Genomic DNA, 12,354 nt, shown 5'->3' with positions numbered 1-12,354 from the left:
CCAATTTAAAAACATTCTGGAAAGGAGAGCGGGTCAGAATCCCTCAAGGGTGTTGTTAAAGACTCATAGCCAGTTATTGCAAACTCTTGATGTCAGTTGTTGCTAAGGGTGTCACAACTAGTTCTTTGGTTTAGGGGCAATTACATGTTTCAGACAGGGCCAGGTTGGTTTGAAAAGTTTTTTTTCCTTAAGGCACGAAATCATCATTTGAAAACTGCTTTTTCTATTTGTTCAGGTTATCTTCATCCTATATTAAAATGTTTGTGATGTGAAACCTTTAAGTATGACAAAAAAGCAAAACAAATAGAACAAATCCGTAAGGGGGCTAATACTTTTTCACAGCACTGTGGTAGCAGTCAGTCAAGATGTCACCCAACGTCCATGACTAAAAGATTCAGCATATAGTTACTGCCTTCATGGCCTGGCAGAGACGGTGGAGAGATAATACTCTACCAAATCTGGCCTTACCTCTATAATCTGTTTAATTTGCAATCCTCTCAGCTAAGACTAGCTAAACACATTCAGTTTTGCACTGAATGTCTTGTACATCTGACCTCTCCTTCTAAGGCAGCATGAAAGGAAGGAAATCAAAAGCGGTGATCACATGAAACGTCCAAAATAAGCAACGTCTAGGTTCTGTCTTTTTTTAAGCAGCTGCTTGACCAGCCGAGGCCAGGCCAGCAACTGCTGGTTGGAGTGCAGCTTATATTCATCCATAGGAGATATTTATACATTTGATCTTTGGTCTATTTCCTCCTGTCAGCTTTCTGGGAATTCCTTTAAGGCCTTGAATATGACAGGGCTTGGGAGGGGATGTCTTCTTATAGATCCTGGTGACATCATTTACCACCTTTATTCCTGAAGGGTCAACCTCTCAGTCACCCTGACATGTTCAGGACGTGTTCACTGAGTTAGTCATGGAGTTTACTGGGGTGCTCCTGGGAGTTTTAGTGTTTTTGTTATGAGATTCATACACTGACAAGCAAAACAGGCAAAACATCATAACCACCGGCCTAATGGGAGTTTAGTCCCCCTGTTTGCTTTCAGAATAACCCTGACTCGTTGAGGCATGGACTCTGCAGGATCCCTGAAGGTGTGCTGTGGTATTTGGCCCCAAGATGTTAGGTGCAGATGTCCTATAAGCTGTGAAGTGGGTCCTCTATGAGATGGACAAATTCCATAGAATATCCAGATCAAGTAAACAATGCAACTTTGTTGTTGTGTTCGAGGTTTTTCTTGAACAAAAACAAAGCCAACATAAAAAAGCTTAGAGTAGAAAAAAAGTACACCCCGTAATGTGTAGATGTCGTGTAGATGTCATGTAGATGTCATGCTTGGGTGATAAATGACTCAAATGCAGAGCAAATTAAAATAAGAAATTTTAAAAGAAAAACAACACAAATAAAAAAACAATTGCAGACCTCAGACAGAACTAGCAGGAGCAACTGGAGACACTGAGAAAACAAGCATAGAGCAGAGAAACAGACAAAATTGCAGAAAAATGGAAGGAACCTTGTGAGGAACAAAAAGAACGGGTAAGTTTATAAATCATATATATTATATATATTGTGTACTTTCGGCTCAGCCAGGTGCTTTTCTGTTCGTTTCTGGTTCTTTAGATTTCTTCTGGTTAGTTTTATTGTTTTTCTGTGTTCTGGTGTTAGATACGTTAAGTTATAGTCTGATAGATCTGGTTTCCTCCTGTTTATGTTCTTAAGTGTAGTCATTGTTGTCTTGTGTTCTGGTCACTATGCTCATCAGGTTAATTAGTCATTCTCCCTCTGTGTTGTTTAGGTTCCCTGGTCTTCAGCTGTCTCACATTCTCCTGATTAGCTCCTCTCCCAAGTTCATTGGTTCACACTCCAATTCCCTCAGTGTTTAAGTTCTCTGGTTTTCATTGTTCGGTACTGGATTCTCTGCTCACATCCCTAGTTCTATGTCTCTTTGTTCTGCCTGCGTTCCCTATGTAATTGTTTATCACTTAGTATTAAATCATTGTCAACTCACCAAGCGGCTCCTGTCCTCCTGCTTGCACTTTGGTCCTGCTCAACCTCACATCATAACATTATATATATATATATATATATATATATATATATATATATATATATATATATATATATATATATATATCCAGAAGAGCTAATCAGACGGAATGATTTGCAGTTGAGACAGAAGAAAAAAGCAGAGCAGAGAAGGAGAGTAAAGACAAATTACATGAATGGAGCTGAATGAGAAAACTTAGGAAAATGCTAAAGAGAGATCTAACAGGAAACAATCTAAATGTACAAGTATCCCAAGAAAAACACAAAGAGTGAACTAAAGAAATACACCTAGGAATAATGAGCACAAGTAAATGAAGTATATGGCAAACTCCAAATGTCAAAAATAACAGAAAGTGCCAAGACCTATAGAGCATGACAAGGACCATGTTAAAAAACATGAACACAAATGAAAACCATAACCTAAACCCTCAGGATCTTGACAGTAGACCCACCTTCAACAACAATACCTTGAAGTGGTTGTTTTCTGCATGACTATTGTTATGAAGATGTTTTGGCCCACTCTTCTGTCCAACATCACTTCGTTGAGGTCCACAATTTATTTTTGCACAGATATTTCACAGTACCACCACAGCATTTCAGACAGCCTGAGGTCCAGACTTTGACTGGGCCAATGCAATACCTTCATTCTTTTTTGGGGTAATTTATCTGTTGATGGCATCACTTTTCTTACAGCTAGCTTAACATTTGACAGTAGAATACTTCACTGAGAGGTGACCCGGTCCTGTGACTGCAGAACAATCCCAAATCATCACTCTTCCACCACAGAGCTTGACATGTGGTATATGGTATTTGTGGGGATACATTGTGCTTGGTTAGCACCAGACACTCTACTGTGCAGTACAGCCACATTTCTCTACTTTGTTGAATTTATTAATTTGAGGAGAAATGTGGTTTAGTGGCGCCCATCAATACAGTCAAATATATGTACACACAGCATCAGTATTACAGAAATGATGCTTTTATTAAGTGCATATAATGTGGATTTTTCACAGTCCATTTAGTTACAGAGACAGCAGTACATGAAACCACTAAGTCTTCCAGTTCTGGTCAAAGAACCATTGTTGGTACGGCCTGCAGAAATATGCCTTTTAAGGTAAGACAACGATCTGTTTCCCCTTATCCCCAGGCACGCTGCCTGTCTCTACACCCCAGGGGGTTCACTGGGTGCTCTGGTGTCTTTTTGATAAGCTGTCACTGGACAGTCATGCAAACAGATCAGCAGAAAATTTCCAATGGGATTCTTTCCTTCAGCCCAGAAAAGCAACAGCAGCTGGCAGCCATTTATTTTATGCTTTGTTTGGGTTGAGCTTTTTACACGTTAGGCTTTTACAGCTGAAATATGGCCAGGCCAGTAAAACAGAATAACACAGAAAAAAAAAAAAGAAAGAGCAATCAAGGAGTTTTAATTCTCATACTCCTGCAACCGCTGAGGAGCTCTGAGGAGCTGCATTGTGTTTCCACCAGAAAAACACCCTGATGTGTCTGTAAAATTCATCAAATGTACACTTTGCACTGTGGGGAGGAACACAGTTTAAAAGTTTATGTTTCAGCTTCTTTTTCTGGAGTGTCAATCATCGCTTAGGACTGGGTCTCCTCACACTTCCAACAACATGTAGAAATGTCCTGGACAGAGTCCCAGTATGTGTATCAGTTTTAACATTTCCAAACATTTTCATAGAACTAATATAATTAATTTTAAAATAGTGATTTAATTTAATTCAATTCAGTTTTATTTATATAGCGCCAATTCACAACACATGTTGTCTCAAGGCACTTCACAAAAGTCAGGTTCATACATTTCAATTAATCCTAACCATTGAACAGTGCAGTCAGATTCAGTTATTTATTCAAATTGGATAAAAAGTTTTTCTGTCTAAGGAAACCCAGCAGATTGCATCAAGTCAGTGACTTGTAGCATTCCCTCATACTGAGCATGCATGTAGCGACAGTGGAGAGGAAAAACTCCCTTTTAACAGGAAGAAACCTCCAGCAGAACCAGAACCAGGCTCAGTGTGAGCGGCCATCTGCCACGACCGACTGGGGGTTAGAGAGAACAGAGCAGAGACACAAAGAGAACAAAGAAGCACTGATCCAGGAGTACTTTCTATGGGAAGGAAAAGTAAATGTTAATGGATGTAGCTCCTTTAGTCGTTTCACCTAGAAAGAAAGAACAGATAAACTCTGAGCCAGTTTTCAAGGTTAGAGTCTGAAAGAGAGCACATAGAGTTAGTCACAGTAGAAGCTCAGTCAGTAGCCATGTTTAGGAGAGAGAAAGGGTTAAACACTGAAAGACAGGGCCATGTGGATCATCGGTAGAAGGTGAGCAATAAGTTGTTGCCAGCAGAAGCTCGGACGATTCCTCTCCAGAAAGGTGTCACAGGTAGACACAGAGTCAGGCCAGGTGTAGCTTCTAAGAAGAGAAAAGAGAGAACAAAGTTAAAAGCTGAAATAACAGCAAATAATGCAAAATTGGAGAGTAGAGTGAGAATGTAGCAAAGAGGGTGAAAGTGGTCATTATGTCCTCCAGCAGCCTAAGCCTATAGCAGCATAACTACAGAGATAGTTCAGGATAACCTAAGCCACTATAACTATAAGCTTTATCAAAAAGGAAAGTTTTAAGCCTAGCCTTAAAAGTAGACAGGGTGTCTGCCTCACGGACTAAAACTGGGAGCTGGTTCCACTGGAGAGGAGCCTGATAACTAAAGGATCTGCCTCCCATTCTACTTCTAGAGACTCTAGGAACCACCAGTAAACCTGCAGTCTGAGAACGAAGTGCTCTGTTAGGAACATATGGACCAATCAGATCTCTGATGTATGATGGAGCTAGATCATTAAGGGCTTTATATGTGAGGAGGAGAGTTTTAAATTCTATTCTGGATTTAACAGGGAGCCAATGAAGGGAAGCTAAAATAGGAGAAATATGATCTCACTTTTTAATTTTCATCAGAACTCTTGCTGCAGCATTTTGAATCAGCTGAAGGCTTTTAACTGCATTTTGTGGACATCCTGATAGTAAAGAATTACAATAGTCCAGCCTTAAAGTAACAAATGCATGGACTAGTTTTTCAGCGTCACTCCTGGACAGGATATTTCTAATTTTGGCAATGTTATGGAGGTGAAAGAAGGAAATCCTAGAAACCTGTTTAATATGGGATTTAAATGACATGTCCTGGTCAAAAATAACACCAAGGTTTTTTTACTTTATTATCGGAGGTCAATTTAATGCCATCCAGGTTAAGTGATTGACTAAGCAGTTTCTTTTTTAAACACTCCAGTCCAAAGACGACAACTTCTGTCTTGTCTGAATTTAGAAGCAGAAAATTTAAAGTCATCCAAGTTTTTATGTCTTCAAGACATGCTTGTAGTCTATCTAACTGGTTGGGTTCATCAGGATTTATGGATAAGTAAAGCTGAGTATCATCAGCGTAACAGTGAAAATGTATCCTATGCTGCCTGATAATTTGACCTATTGGAAGCATATATATAGTAAAGAGAATTGGCCCAAGTACTGAACCCTGTGGTACTCCACAATTTACCCTGGAGTTTGAAGATGATTTATCATTTACATGAACAGACTGGAATCTGTCAGACAAATAAGATTTAAACCAGCCTAGCGCTGTTCCCCTGATCCCTACAGCATATTCCAGCCTTTCTAAGAGAATATTATGATCGACTGTATCAAATGCAGCACTGAGATCTAACAGAACCAGAACAGACACAAGTCCATTATCTGAGGCCATAAGAATATCATTAGTGACTTTCAGCAGAGCTGTTTCAGTGCTATGATGAGCTCTGAAGCCTGACTGAAACTCTTCAAACAGGTCATTGTTGTGTAAATGTTCACACATTTGATCAGCAACTATTTTCTCAAAACTTTAAAATAAGAATGGAAGATTGGATATAGGTCTGTAATTTATTAAGTCATCTCGATCAAGCGAAGGTTTCTTAAGTAAAGGTTTAATTACAGCTAACTTAAAAGCCTGTGGTACATATCCATTTACTAAAGATAGATTAATCATGTCTAAAATGGGGCTGGTAATCAGAGGGAACACTTCCTTAAATCATTTGGTTGGGATTGGGTCTAACATACAAGTTGAAGGTTTAGATGAAGCTAATATTTCTGATAACTCAGGAAGCTTCACAGGATCAAAGCAGTCCAAACACAAATCAGGTTCTACAGTTATTTCCAATGTTTTCTCACTTGCTTTATAAAAGTATACTTTTAAATGCTATTTTAAATGAACCCTTTCTTGAGTAGAAGTAAAAGTATAAATCATGTAAATTCTATTTGAACAAGTCTGCCCACAGCGATCTATTAAACATCAAAATGCCTTGAAAAAGTTTTCACAAATGTTTTTCACATTTGTCTCATCACAACTACAAACATCAAGTCCTTTGGGGTATGTCTCTACCATCATTGCAGATCTAGAGAAAAAAGTTAAGCTTAGGTCTCATCTGACCGGAGAACCTTTTTCCACATGTTTCAATGTACCCTACATAGCTTGTGGCAAACTTTAAATAGAACTTCTTTCAGCTTTGTGTCGGGAACATTTTTTTCTTGCCATGTATGTGGAGTGCACAGGTAATAGTTGTCCTGTTAACAGACTCTACTGCCTGAGCCGTGTATCTCTGCAGCTCCTCCAGAGTTACCTTGAGCCTCATGGAGCTCTGTGAGATGTTCAAAGCTTATAACCTAACCCTGTATTAAACTTCTCCCCAACGTTCTGTCTCACCTGTCTGCTGTGTTCCTTGGTTTTCATGGTGCTGTTTGTTCACTAACAAACCTCTGAGCTCTTCGCAGAAAAGCTGGATTTAACTTACACACAGGTAGACTCTGTTTACTTTTAAGGTGAGCTCTGTAGCTAATTGGTTACTCTGGATTTTGTTTAGGGATTTCAGAGGTATGGATGCACACCACAGTTTGCTGACTTTTATTTTTCCTTTTTCCTTAAATCTCCTTAAATCTCCTTAAACCCCGCTTTAAAATTTGTCAGTCAGTCAGTCATTTTCTACCGCTTATTCCATAGTGGGTCGCGGGGGAGCTGGTGCCTAACTCCAGCAGTCTATGGGCGAGAGATTAAAATTTGTTGTTATGTATAAATAATTGGAAAACGTTTATACTTTGAATATTTTTGGAAGGCACTGTATGTAAAAATAATATCCGTTCCTAAATTCTTGTTGTACATCAGTGATGCAAAACCTCATCAGGTCTTACAAAAGTTCCCTTTCCCACGCGTCGCAGGTCACAGAGGTGCTTTCTTAATGAAAGGAAAAACGAGACGTCTCCAAGAAAAAAATTGCATGTTTCAAGACTGCCCATGGAGTTTAAACCAACAAAGCAAAAGGCTAAGTCTATTTATTTTTTTTTTTTTTTTTTTTATGTATTTATTTTTGAACAGCTTAAGAGTGACAGAAAGACATGTTGGATAAACCAGAACCAGTTTTTAGTTATTTGACTTTGGTTTCACACGCTCACAGCGTACAGATATAAATATAGACTCTTTAGATAAAACTTAAAAAATAAAATAAAAAGACCACATATGTACACATATGTCTGTAAACTGAATGATGTTTAATAATAATGTAAAGGATGCAGAAAAACAAAACAAATAAACAAAAACAATTTAACTTCTGTGGTCAACACATGGTGAGGAAGAGAGATACACTTGTCATCAAATAAATATTATAATAAAAATGAAATAGAAAAATGTTTATTTGGTCATTCGTGGTATTTTTATGAGTTTTCTTATTTCCATATTACAGTATGGATGTTATGGATCCTTGTAACTTATTTTCTGCAGCATTGAAGCGTCTCAGCTGCCACGTTGATCTCCGAGTCAGATAATGGTGAACTAGCGCCCTCTGCTGTTTTCACAGGACCTGTTTCCTTCTCTCATTATGGGGCCCAGGCTGTTTAAAAGACAACCTTATCTAACAAAATCCAGCTTTGTCAGCTGCAGATTTAACTCTATTAAGAGGATTATTTTTTCATTGTTGGCAATTAAGCCGATCTGGCCTCGCTGCTTGACACGAACATTGATCACATGTGAATGTCGAACTCAGTTAAGGCTACAAGTGTCCCCAGTGCTCCCCTGCGACCAGGATCTTCTTTATTGTGAGAGGTTATGACACCAATATCTCATCAGCTATAGCTGGTAAAAGAACAGACATTTTAAAAACTGAGGGCAAGTCAGATGTGGGGCCTTACTCCAAAGCTCTTTTACAAATGTTATGTTTTCCCTAATGAGATTATCTGCTTGCGCACTTCCCTGAGGGCAGGGAGAGAAAGAATGAAAATGACTCAAGTATTTAGTGGTCTTGGGGTTGATCCCAGGTCCTTGCATGCAACCTTGTTAAATAGCTGGGCAGCTAATGAGCAGCTTGCGTGCCAGTCGATCATTAGTACCTCGATCAGAACAATCACCAAACACATCACATGTCCTCAGACGCCCCTAGCCACCCAGGATTCTTCTTAACACTGACTGCAGGGAGCCGTGAAGGAGCAGCAGTGGTCCGGGCACAAATAACAAGGGAACATTAAACAAATCAGGCAAATACTTATTAGATCTCTACCTGGTTTACCAAAATCTATCATTTCGTAATCACATCCCATGAACGTCTTCACATTTTGTCATATAACAACCATAAACTTTGATGGATTATTTTGTATTTTATGTGATAGACCAACAAAAAGTACTGCATAATAAGAAAGAGGAAGGAAAATGATTCATTGTTTCCTGCTGGAAGGTGAACCTCCATCCCATTCTCAAGTATTTTGCAGCTTCTAACAGATGTTCCCTCTCAAGGACTGCTCTTTTAAATTATGCAATCAACTTCAGAAAGTTGAATTTTGTTCTCATCTAACCAGAGCATCTTCCACATATTTGCTGTATCTACATAGCCTGTGGCAGACTGCAAACAGAATATTTATCATCTTTATCTTTATAATCATCTTATCAGCTCATAGTTATCCTATCAGATCCTTCTGACTGAGCTGTGGATCTCTGCAGCTCTTCCAGAGTTACCCTGAGCTTCAAGGTTACTTTTCTGCCTAATGGTCACTTTTTCCAGCTTCTCAGTTCAGGTGGGCAACATCATGCAGCCTAAGGAACATGCCAGGCAGATCCAAGATGAATTTGTCACCGCGGATCTCTGTACAGGTGTTCTTTTTTTTAGTTGCTTTCCGGGTTTAAACTGGTTCATCTAAAGGGCATCTATTGCATTCGACTACTTTAGAACCCAGTCTCTAACAGCCTCCTCTGTTAATAAATGTTTCTGAAGAAATTTCTGAGCTTCTACAAACTAGAGAAATACATGCATAGTAGGGCTTTTTCTAATTAAAAATTAATACTTCTTTTATGCTTAGCAGAACTACAGAACTGGACCCTTAACCCTAACAGAGATAAAACTGGCACCAGAAATCACTGCATCTATATAATCTATAAAGCAATATAATGCCAGTCCTATTTACCTACAAAAACATTCACACAGTCATTGCAAACGGGGAACAAAGTGGGGCCCTTTGCAGGATTTTAACTTGCGATCTTCCAATACCAGAGAGTGACTCTGTGTCATATACTCCAGTGGTTCTCAACCTTTTTTTACTTGTGTACCCCCTGACCCATTTTGCTTTGCCAGGGGTTCCGCCTCCGGTGTTTTCCCCAAGGATTTTGGCCAGGCCCATAGTTTCCTCTGACTGCAGCCTGTTTAAGCTCTCCACATATTCGACAGAACATTCCTATGGTTTGTGTACAGGCTGCATGCAGGCTGTGTTTGTGTGCTGTGTTCTCTCTGTGCAGGGTGTGACTGGCAGGTGCTGCTCCACAGGTGTTGCTCATCTGAGAGCAATCAGCTGGGCTACTTATGGAGTAGAAACCCAGAGGGAGGCGTCAGCTCGTTTTCTCACTTGGCGTGGTAACAGCTAGACCTCTGCTTCAAAGCATTTTTTCTGATCTCCTTGTTTTTCTACCCCTGCCTTGCAGATCACCCTTCATTGAAGGAAGTCGTGGAACCTTTCTGGTATCACTTGTGTCATGTTCAGAGGAGTTTGGGAACTCCAGCCTCAGCACCTCAGCCCTGAGCCTCCTCTCTGCTTCCAACTCCAAGCCCAGCTTCTCAGGAGTCACCTGAGATCCACCCATCAACGTTAAAACTCTCCAACCATAGTGGAGTTTCCTGGAAGAGAAGAAACAAAGCACTTCATCCCCCAAAAACTGTTCACAGCCTGTCGGCCTCAAGCCACCATGGAGAAGGACTTATTTTCTCACGGTCTTGCCAAGAACCCAACCCCTGTATGTCAGCATCTAAAAGAACACATTCAGTTTCTCCGTTTCCACCCAGAGTGTTTACCAACCTCCGTCTCTCTCCTTCAGAGAGACCCCATGTTTGTCCACCAGCTCCAGCCTCGGTTTCAGTCCGACCTTTATCCGTGTTTCTAAATAAACTGTTAAACTGCTGTCTTTGTCCTTGTGGTTGTGCATCTCGGAGTCTAAGAAAACCCCATTATGACATCCTAAGGGAAAAAAAAAAACAACCTTTAAATGTTCTTTTGTTCATCTTCTGCCTGGTGTGTGTGTGTGTGTGTGTGTGTGTATAAATCTTGTCTCTTATCTTTTTGAACTCCATGTTTCTTATTTATCCATCTTTTTATATCGTTATCACATCTTTTATCTGTACATATGTACTGGGAGTATAATGGTGGGGGGGGAACACTGCCCTCAGACATGTTAGCAAAAATAGACTGTACAGCAAATGGTTGTATGAAAATCATTTTTTTTAAATCTCTATATTGAATGTTTAGTTAGGCATTTTATCCTTTTCAGCTCAAATTACAAGAACTGTTATGAAAGTGAATAATCTAAATAAATACAAAATCAACATAAATAATAAACCTGCTTTTGTTATAACAGAAACTGGAGCTCTTCTGAACAAGTCCCCAACAGAACACTTGACAAAAATAATATTCAGACTCACTATATTTTTACTTTGTTTTCATCATTTAATTGAGCTTCAATGAGACTCCTGAGCTTGCTTGTCCTTAATCTTTGATAGATCTGGAGGCAGAGTGGAAACAGCTTTTCTCTCTCCAATATGTGCAGGTGGAGAGCAATGACATCCCTGCTTTAATCTTTCCTATCTGCAGTTGTTTTATGGTGCCTTTTTTTTTTTTTTTTTGCTCTTTTGGTTGATAAAAGCGTGGTGTATTTTGTACCCAGATTCTAAAAAAGCATCACACATCCAAGAATCATCTCTACTGATATTTACCCGTCATTTTGGAAATAAAATATTAAATGTTTCCACATAACCCCTGCAATGTGTTCACGTACCACTAGGGGTTCGAGTACCCCCGGTTGGGAATGACCGATATACTCAATTTTTTGTGTTTTTGAGTCATACCTTTAACCACCGGCTGGCAACCTGACATAAACGGACACTCAGATCAGACAGATCTCTCTGCTGTGTAACATATTTACATACTTGCATGCATTGCATATGATCTCATTTCAGGTTTTGTTTTGTAAAAATTAAATGTGCTGCTGATAGAGTTAAAGCCATATGATACCAGAACATAGCTTTTGGACATAATGAGTGTCTTTCTGTATTCAGCTGTATTTTGCTTTCAAAGAATAAGAGGACCCACCAAAACTGGAAAAACTGAAGAAATAAAATCTACAATTTAAAAATGACATAAAAGAACACAGAAAGATTAATCTGAGCCGCTTGGTTTTATGTAGTGGAAACACGTACTTTTAAATCTGCATGTTGGAGCATGTGCGTCTCTTTTGTTTAGTTTGTGGAAAACTGATCTCAACATGGACGATGTCAACAGTATGTTCCCACAATGATCCTACCAAATACACCCAAGATTGCACCACACCCCTCTTTGACAGGATATTGCTACACCCTAGAATGTCAAGCTACACTACCATAATCATGACCATTGCAACAATCTGCAAAAGGTTGCTATATTTATTGAGCATACCTTATTTAATTGGACCCATGTTTATCTTCAGAATGTCCTTAATTCTTTGGTAGATAGAATCAACAAGGTGTCTGAAACATTCCTCTGAGATTTTGATCCATATGGACATAATGGTCATGATGATTGCATGATAGTAGTCTCCAGTACCACCTGGTCCTAAAAGCGTTCCTATGGATGATGATCTGGTGACTCTGGAGACCAATGGAGGATAGTGAACTTATTGTCATGTTCAAGAAACCAGTTTGAGATGATTTGAGCTTTGTGACACAGTGCATTACCCTGCTGGAAATATCTGCAAGAAGAAAG

Source organism: Girardinichthys multiradiatus, chromosome 22 (genome assembly GCF_021462225.1).
Source record: "Girardinichthys multiradiatus isolate DD_20200921_A chromosome 22, DD_fGirMul_XY1, whole genome shotgun sequence".
Lineage (NCBI taxonomy): Eukaryota > Metazoa > Chordata > Actinopteri > Cyprinodontiformes > Goodeidae > Girardinichthys > Girardinichthys multiradiatus.
The sequence above is the reverse complement of the archived record's forward strand: the minus strand, read 5'-3'. Positions refer to the sequence as shown.